This window comes from Haemaphysalis longicornis, unplaced genomic scaffold (assembly GCF_048455015.1).
Source record: "Haemaphysalis longicornis isolate Haplotype H1 unplaced genomic scaffold, Haemaphysalis longicornis Haplotype H1 scaffold_8, whole genome shotgun sequence".
Classification (NCBI taxonomy): Eukaryota; Metazoa; Arthropoda; class Arachnida; order Ixodida; family Ixodidae; genus Haemaphysalis; species Haemaphysalis longicornis.
The window spans coordinates 184,593,718-184,604,052 of record NW_027526445.1 but is presented as its reverse complement, the minus strand read 5'-3'; positions in this window follow the sequence as shown (position 1 = coordinate 184,604,052).

The window sequence follows — 10,335 nt, the reverse complement described above, 5'->3', positions numbered from 1 at the left end:
ATGCTTTAGGGCAGATACGCTCTGATGACGTGAGTAAGATGACGAGATAAACCTTGCCGCGCGGCTTTGCACAGACTCAAGTAAATTTGTTAGGTAATGATAATGCGGGTTCCAGATAACTGACGCATATTCCAACGATGGTCTAATGAGCAAAGTATATGCAAGGAGCTCAGTGTCCAAGCTCGCAGGGTGTAATCGACGTTTTAAGAGGCCCAGTTTTTTGAAACATTTATTGGTTATGTACTCTATGTGTGAGGTCCAGCTCAGATCAGAGGTTATATAAATTCCAAAATATTTATATTATGAAGCCAATTGCACGTCTCTGTCATTTATTGTGTAGCGATTTAAGGGCCGGTCAAGCGCACAAGAAAACCTTACGTGTTTGGTTTTTTCTAAGTTTATGCCCATTTGCCATGTGTTACACCATTTCGATAGTTGCGTTAGGTCAGATTGAAGAGCAGATACGTCAGTGGGGTTAGTTATTTGCCGGTATATTACGAAATCATCCGCTAAAAGACGAATGGAAGATGTTATGCCAGTTTCGATGTCATTGATATAAATAAAAAACAAAAGGGGCCCGAGGACAGAGTCCTGTGGGACGCCTGATCTGACGGGAATAGGACGGGAAATGTAGTTATTTAGTTTAATAGACTGCGTACGGTTAGTTAGGAATTCACCAATCCATCTCGTTGTATTGTAATCAAGGTTTAGGCTATTTATTTTTAGAAGTAAGTGTTTGTGAGGCACACGGTCGAAGGCCTTTGTAAAATCTATAAAAACAGCGTCGGTGTCAAGGGACATGTGAAGGGATTTGTGAAGGTCAGTCAATAATTCATAAAGCTGTGTTTGCCATGAAAGGTTTTGTCGGAATCCGTGTTGGTTTTGGAGCAGAAGATTGTTTTGGTTTAGGTAGGTCATTATATGGCTGTACAATATGTGCTCAAATAATTTGCTGCAAATAGAAGTCAGAGATATAGGTCGATAATTCGTATGGTGCGTTTTGTCCCCAGATTTGAACAATGGCTTTATGTGCGCAGCTTTCCAGTCTTTTGGCACGCAGCCAGTTTCTAGTGATTGCTGGAATATCAGGGTTAGTAAGTAAGCTGATGCAGGGCAAGTAATCTTAAGAATCTTTGTAGTTATGCCGTCAGGGCCAGGGCTTGTAGTCGTTGAAAGTCTTTCAATTGCACGGGTGACACCATTTACTGTGATTGTAATAGGCTCTAACTGGTGTGTTATAGGGATGTGCGGTGACGTGAGGGAGTGGAGGGGAGTTCGCGCGTGAAATTATCTTGGAAATGTTTGCTGAAAGACTCTGCGCATTCATCTGAAGAAAGCATGATACCGTTATCATCTTTGAGCTGTGGAACTGCTTGGTTATTTTTAGGGTTCAGCACACGCCAAAATTTTTTGGGGTCACTACTTAAGGTATCCGGAAGGGTTTTGTTAAAGTATTTATCTTTAGCTTTATGAATTGCAATTTTTACCTCACTACTGACTTTTTTGTAGTTTAACCAATCATCCGCGGACTTCGTCCTTGCCGCCTTCCTGTACGCTCTTTTATTTTTGTTTAAACATGTTTTTACTTCTCGCGTAAACCATGGGTCGTTTTATCCCTGCCTTTATGGTCGTTAGAGGTACGCATGCGCTTTCGATTTCTTTGAGTTTATCGCGAAACGCCATCCAGTTTTCGTCCGCATTTTGATTATTGAAGTTAACCTCAAAGTTGCTCGAAAAACTGGTCATCATACGGCTTATCTTTTCTATGTCTGCGCGTGCAAAATTGCGAATTTGTTTTGTAACTTCCCCTCTACCTGCGTGTGGCAAATAAAATGTACAGTGAATCAGCTTATGGTCACTAATTTCTTCTAAAACTTGAGTGATGGCCTGATCGGGGTGGGTGGTAATGATTAGGTCTAAAATGTGATTGCTACGTGTAGGTTCTAGCACAAGTTGGGTTAGCTGAAAATAACGAGTCAAATTGGCGAAATTAACGCTTTCTGTTCTATTTAGGGCAGAGTTTACTGATAAGGTCGGTCAATCTATTGCGGGGTAGTTAAAGTCCCCGGCTAAAATGATTACTGGGTTAGGAAATTTGAGTGTAATTAACTCGAGGAACTCGCTTAGTAATTCGACGAAGTCAGGGCTGCAGTCGGGCGGTCTATAGCAGGCACCAATTAGGCACGTTACACTACCGAGACAAGCGTTTGCCCAGACGAGTTCAACGGGCGAATCGATTGATATGGCAGAAGGTTGGAATTCATGCTTTATTGCAACAAGTACGCCTCCCCCGCGGGTGCTGATCCTATCTTTACAAAAAAGTGCAAACGAAGTCGAGAGCGCGAGTTCGCTGTCAGCTATGTCTGGGGAAAGCCAGGTTTCAGTACCAATTATTATACCTGCAGAGCATGTGTGGATGAATTTTCTATGCTAGGCGGTTTTCCCGGCTTCGGTATTAGGCGGACTTCCGCCGTTTTCCATTCAGCTGGAAGAACACCAGCCCGACATATCTGATGGAGGTAGGAGGTGAGGTCTAATAGAGATTTATCGTCCAAATTGACCAGAACTTTGTTCGAGATTTGATCAGCGCCGTGTGCCTTCGAAGATTGCCAACAGCTGCCGTAACCTCATGTAAATAGATGTCCTCGTCGTGTAGGGGGTTAGGGCTACCGGTGTATGGCGGGAGCGGCTCTGACGGGTGAGTGGGGAGGTACCGATCCCGGAGGGTATTGAGGAGATCTGCCATAGTCGCGGGGTTGTTGAATGATTCGGTTCATGTGGTTTTGTGATTCCGTCTTGCTGGTGGTCGGATTGATGACGAGCCTTCCCAGCACGGTTGAGCCTATCTGGTTCAGCCTCTCAAGTTTCCGGTATGATGGTGACTTCCGGAGAAGGCAGCACTCCATACCAGCGTTGTTTGGGCTCAGAGAGCCAGATGAAGAGTGAAGAAAGATTAAAGAGAGAGGGAGAGCAGGTGGGAGGGGGGTAATCCGAACCACTGTTCACCGGTGTGAATACCGGCGACTGGCCGGCGCCGCTGATTCCGCGTGAACGTTGTGCATCGTTTCTCTTTCTAAACATCTATGAGCAGCGGAATTGGGATCTGCTTTATTTTGTTCTCTTTCGCTGCCACTGTAATGCCTGCTGATAAATAAACTGAGTGTATATACTTAGTCCATCTGTAGATCTAACGCGAAAAAAAAACAAAAATTTCGGAACATACTCCCAAACCGGAGCAGTTATGGCACTCTTTTTTTTCTCGCCAGCTCCTTCTCTCCCATCACCTTTGTCACTCCATGATGATGACAGAAATGAGTGTGTTAAAAGGCAGGCTTCTTGGACGAAACGTTGGCAACATTTTACGGGAGAGACGTTGTTCAAAATATTCTTTTTCATCTTTATATTCATTGTCAGAAACGGCATCAGGTTGGCAGGACAGTGCGCTTTATTCGCCATCAGCGCTAGAGAAAATTATTGAATACTCACTGACCAGTGGTGTCTAGAAGATGGTGTGATAACGTGGACCGACTCCTGCCGTAAACGTAGCACCTATCTCTTCACGAAGTCTGCGAACTATATCTTGAGGGAATTATGTACTTTAAAATGCTATCCACCATTTCAAACTATTGAACTTGAGCAGTTATTGAACTTTTTTGAAATTATTGAAGCAGTTATTGAAGCAGTTTGAAATTTGAAGCAGTTATTGAAATTATTGAACTTTTTTCGATTATTCCCTCCCTTCCTCCGTGTTCCTCTCCTTCCCCGACAGGTCATTCATGCCCCCTCTCATAATAAAGGTATTCCTCTCCAAGCTACGCCTCTTCCTTCTTTGCCTGCGCACTTGGCTACTGTTACATCACCTTCGAGGGCGACTGCCTGCCGAGCGCGCATTCAGCTTTGGCTTGTGGTTTTCGCCTTTAGGCACACATCGCAGAAGTGCCCTGGGGGCCAACACGCTCCGCGTGCATCAGCCATCCTGCGAAATGGGTGGATTCCACCGGTAGTTATCTGCACGGCAGCGCACCCAGTTGGGCACTTTGGCGTCGTCCACTATTATTTCGGCGATGTTGAAGTTCTTCAGTCGCCCAGCGTCCAGCATCTCCATACCGGAGTTGTGCAGTCAGATACTATTGGGGACGTGCTCCGGGATGTAGTCATCCGATATATTGAATAATACTGCCATAGCAGTGTTTACAAGTGCGGCGAAGTGTGCAGGAATCTCGTATTGCTTCTCTTTCAGCGTGAGAGGGGAGACGCTGGCATATTTAATACGCACTTCGGTTGGAGTGCTGATGGTGCCGGGTCTTCGTCTTGCAGTGCACAAAATGAGCAGTGGGTGACCATAAATAGGATTCAGTTTAGATGTCTCCTCCTTGACAATTCGTCTACATATAAGTATAACCTTTGTGAGCGATATCACCCCGTGGTTTCTGCACAGCCTGGTGGTTATTGATGTCCCTGTTATCGGACGGAACAGCCCATCGTTCCGTCTTTAACCATTTCCCTCTCACAAGTGAAGCCACGAAATTCAAATCTCATTCTTTTAACACGAAGATTTCGCTTACGTCATATTCGTCACGGAAGTGACGCCAGTACAACGAAGCAAGCGGCCTGTAAAGGATGCTCCCCTGCACACAGGGTCTTCTTGCGAAGAAGCAACCTTTAGTACAAAAGAGTACGCTATACCTGGGGTTGTTCGTTTTCTGGTTTTATATTTTAACCCGAAAGTGTTTTACGCCGGGATACGTCATATCCGTCAGGGAAATGACGCCAGTACACCTTTGCCGAAGCGACCCTCCGGCAGGACGTCGCTCGCCAAGCACACCCACAAGGCAGCTGCCTACCCGCAAATCATTATCAGCTGCAGATTTCGCTGCACATTTCACTTTCGGGTTTTACCGATGCCTATGACAGAGGAATCAACCACAGTTTTTTTCTATTTTGACGCGCACGCGATCATCCAACCTACCTCACCAGGTATGTAGCCCAATGTCTCGTGGCACTGGGCGAAAGGACCGTCATTTCCGCAGCTTTCAGCGAATCCGAGAATTCAAAAAGTATATGTCGTTTGTTCAGTACGGTAGCGGCACAGACGGCATACGTACGTAGCGTACTGTAAATGCGCTACGTACGTAGTGTACCTACTGTAGTGAATGTTCTGTTACGTACTGTAGCGGAGCAGGGGTCCCATCATTCACATGAGAATGAATACGGGAAAACCAAAGTAGTGTTTCATCTCTAATAACACAGAGAAAAACCCGTACGTGCTCAGGTAAGAGCTTATCCCAATCGAAAATGGAAAAACACTACTTACGTTAAGGGACCGTACGCATAAACACTTTTTATAACAACATAACAGCAATCGCTTTCATTAGGGGCAATCGGAGAAGCAGCTTGTAAGAAACAAATCGGAAAACTAACTCAGCAAAAGACGGAACTTACTGCGAAGCTTCAGATCATCAAATTGTCGAGCACGGTCAATAAAATTCAATTAGAGGTGGGTGAAAATTGATTTCAGAAGCAAAACAAAGACCATTCATGAGTACAACATGGCGCTCATCGAGGAAGCGTTCGAAAACAGGAAGCTTGAAAGCAACTCAGAGGAAGGTGGTTGTAGTCAGTGACAGAATGTACGCAGTCAAAGACGAATGGGGCAACATTACGAACAGTGCTCTACTGCGAATGATCGATTGTCCAATCGGCTGAGCGCGGTGGAAAGCACGCTGCTCTCCGGCGAACAGATGCCTGAACGCGGAGCTGTAAGAACATCATTACGCGTGGAGGACAGCACCGTGCTAAGTAAACGTGGCAGTCAATTTGCACCACACGTTAATGCGAGCCGAACCGGTCAGACGACAATCGACCGATTTTATCGAGCATTGTGGACTTATCATTCTCGCCCAAACTTCCATCTGCCAGGCAGAAGTTGGAATAGAAATTAATGAAGGATTAATTGGTGTATCTTTAGGATGAACTTGTGAGCACTTCGTGGTTCTCCCAAGCGAACTTGAGGTTCGAATGGATGGTTACATGTTGCTCCTTTAGGAGTCCGCAACACGGCGTTTATCGTGTGCCAACGGAGCTTTGTGTTCTAACCGTCGTGGTCACGCTTTCTCGCTCTAGCTATCACATCGGTTGGCTGTCCGTCCTTTTGTGCCAACAGTGAGGACATTTTGTCGACGTTATTTTGCACTTTCACTTGCCGCATCCCGAGCAACGCTGCACGCGCCATTTTACAACGCGCACAAGCGGTGACGGGATGCGGGGAGTCTCGCTTCTACTTCGCGTCCTGTTGTGATGCTGGCAACCAAGTCGCAGTGGTGTGAACGCAGCACCGCTGCAGCCAATTCCGCTGCCGGCACAGCTGACGTCACCGCTCTCCGCACGCACTGTGTCATCCTCTGTTCTTCTGACACCATCTGCCCGCGGATTGACGGCGAAAATAGTTGACAGTATGCCCGGTATGCCCTGTTCATCGCTGGCGCCATAAAAGAAAAGAGAACACAAGCCCGTATACTTTGGGGGCTGCTTCTACCATCGGATGACTGGTCCGCGGTTGCAATCGGTTGTCGTCGTCTTTGCATGTGTGTCTCTATCTGTGGTAATGCACCCACCTGATATATTCTGCCCACAACCACTCAACGCCGCTGTGTGTATCACACTTTGTAAGAGTTTCCAAGGGCCGTCATGCTGGCGCCGCATTTTCTTCAAGTGCAGTGTGAAGGGAAGGGAGGAGAGTCTCGCACGCGCAGTTTCGTCTAATGAAAGAAGCGGATTCTGTCAAGGGCGGGAAGCATAAAGATGGAAATGAATAACGAGACCCTTTTCCAAGACCCTTTTCTAACGCATGTGTCTGTGCGTGATAGATAGCCCCTGTTACGATTCAACACGGCGCTTCCCTCTGTGCGCGTGCTGCAAGTTTGGTGTAGTGCGGGGAAGCTTTGTGTGCTGCAGGAAAGCCCACCTTTTCAAAAAAGTGGCGACAAAGGGGGGCGTGTAAAGACTTGAATTTCCGAGCAGAATACGCTGGCCGAGACCTCCTTTCCCCCCTATCTCAAACTCAACGTGCGCCGGCTCTTACGAGCACGGCGAAGAATGCTCTTGTGCGTCTGTACTTTCTTCGAGCCGTGTGCAAAGCCCTGGAAGGCGGCGGAACCGTTAAGGGGGACTCACCTGACCACGTTCCTGTGGGACTTACTAATTCATGACCCAAGGGCTTAAAAAGCATTAGAAAACCATAAGAAAGGTTTTGCAAATACATACAAATGCTCCTAACGGCCTAGTTTTCTTTTTTTAAAAATACATTACTTCCTTACTGATATAAAAAGCACACAGATGCATTTCGGTCCATCCAGTTTTCACTAGATGGCGCTAGCAAGCAAGAATTCAGTTTTTTTTTTCATTTCAGAACAGAAGTGGCATATCTCTGAAATAAGCAAACTAGGCCGTTGGCAACATCTTTTCGTATTGGTTCACGATGGTTTTTAAGTCCGGGGGTCATGAAAATGTAAGTTCCATAGGAACGTCAACAGGTGAGTCTGCTTTAACGCTGCTGCGTAGAAATTCAGCTCTTTCAGTGACCGAATTCAGACAGCATCGGGCTTCCGTTAGGAGCGCTGGTCTGTCTGAGGGCTGCAGCAAGCTCGCACGCAAGGGTGTTATTCCTGTACCGTCGCTGTTCATCTCTCGCCACGCAGTAAAAAAAGTTAACTTTCGCTCTCGGCTTTTTGTCGTTAACGCCAAGGCTGCTGTTCTGCTCGCCGCTCGTCCACCATGCACTACATAGCGAAGGCGACGGAGCTCGGTACGGGGACGCCTTCGCCAATGTAATACCCCTAACGTCAAAGAAATCACTTTAAAAAAGTGTTCGGTAGATTACTTCCAGAAAGAATTATGATATCCTAGGTGATAACAGCGTCACTTGTTATGTTTTTTTAGCAAACGGTTTGAAGTTTCGCCGCCTTCAAGTGCGCAAGTTTTTCTCGGTACTTGCCCTTATGAAAATTTCTTCTTTCTTTACGGTCTTGCAGCAGTCCACATCCGTCAAGGCACTGCTGAGAATACTGTAACCATCTATGGGTAAAGGCGCACAGATGAAACCTTTTTTACGCTCTTCCCTGCAGCCGGCGGCTCAGTGAACGTGCAGGAATAAATTCGATCCTGATTAGAAACCCGTGGACACCTTAAAGCGGTGCAGTATAGGTGGATGGCAGTTCCAATCAGGACGGAAGTCTTATCACGAGTTTTGGAATATTTCCGGGGCCACTTTCACTTCTCCGGTGTACAGCATTCTAAGCGTCGGCGTACTTTCCACCTCATTCTGAGTCCCTGCTCTACACCATTTCCTCCCTCCACTCGGCTGAGGGGACAACTCAGCAATGCTTATACATGGGGAACTCCACTGGAGGTTCGAGTGGAGGGAGGATTCACAATTTATTTATTTATTTATTCACATACCCTCAGGGCCCAAGGGCATTACAGAGGGGAGTGGGGGATAACAAAATTATTGGAAGAATATACAGCAAGTAAAAATATTATAACAACAGCTTTTTACACAAACAGTGCAGACACTGCGATAGTTATAAGGAAGCATGCGTTGCACAAGTTGGCGTAAACACTCATAACACAGCTTTACTCCAACAGAGTCGACATTGCACAGATTTGGCTGGCGACAATACAAATACAACGGATCTTCACCTGAGAAGGCTAAATAAACAAGTAAATACTGCCCAAGTCAGGGAAAGTAAAAAAACATACGGCACACACATTTTCACTCATACAGTCTGGAAAGTGCACGCCTAAAAGCAGCGACGTCCAACATTTCGGCAACTGCATGTGGCAGTTGGTTCCATGTAACAGATGTGCTCGGAATAAATGAGTCGTGAAAACATTTTGTATGACAAGATGGAATGCCTACTTTGTATCGATGATCAACGCGCGCTGACATGTACGATGGATTCGTTAGTAGTCTCTCTCTAAGAATTGAATTCCCATGATATATTTTGTGGAATAGGCACAAACGCGATATTTGCCTGCGGTGCTCGAGTAACGGTAGAGACAAGGTCGTTTTCATTGTGGTGACGCTGGACGTGCGATGATAATTTGAAAGTATGAAGCGACATGAACGATTTTGAACCGCCTCCAATTCGTCGGTGAGCGATGCAATGCCAGGATGCCAAACAGCAGCCGCATATTCCAATTTCGAACGAACCAAAGTTTTATAGAGAATTAGTTTCAAAGAGCTAGGTGAAGAATTAAAGTTCCTACGAATATATCCTAACATACGGTTGGCATTACTTACAACATATTCTGTGTGTGGTTTCCATGATAAGTTAGAAGACACTATAACACCTAAATATTTGTACAACGGCACCATTTCAAGACAAACATTGTTTAGTGAGTATTCAGGAGGTGTAGTGTTAACTCTTGAAATGCGCATGCTTTTACACTTTTTAATATTAAGTTTCATTTTCCATAATTCACACCAATCTGAAATACTGTCAATATCTGATTGCAGAATTTGGACGTCGTTGTTGTTAGTGATTTTTCTGTAAATAACACAATCATCGGCAAAAAGACTGACAGATGAGCTGATGTTAATTGGAAGGTCATTTATATAAATTAAAAATAAAAGAGGCCCCAGGACAGATCCCTGCGGTACACCTAAATGAACCGAAGAAGGGTGCGAGTCTGTATTGTTCACACTTACGAACTGATATCGGTTAGTCAAAAACGAACGCAACCACGCAAGTATATTATGATCTAAGTTTAGTTTAGAAAGTTTTATAAATAATAAATCATGCGGAACCGAATCAAACGCTTTAGAAAAATCTAGGAATATGCAGTCTGTAAAGCATCCACGATCAAGCGCCGAGTGTACATCATGAGTGAAACAGACTAGCTGGGTCTCACAAGAATATTTCTTTCTAAAACCATGCTGCGCTGGGCTGAAAAATGAATTGGACTCCAAAAAATTTACAATGTGGCTATAAATGACATGTTCCATTATTTTACACGGAATACTAGTTAATGACACAGGCCTGTAGTTACTAGGAGAACATCGATCACCAGATTTGTAAAGCGGTGTAATTTTCCCAATTTTCCAATCATCAGGGATGCAACTAGTCTGAAGCGACTGAGTGAAAAGTTCTGTAAAAACGATAGAACTGTAATTTTTGGTGTTGATAAGGAACTTTGAATTTATATTGTCAACACCACATGACGAAGAAATTTTAAGTTTTTCTATTATACGGGTAATACCTAGTGTGTCGAAAGCTATGGGTTCCATTGGACAAAAATTGAAGCACATACTGTCTGGAAAAGTAGCTGTACAGT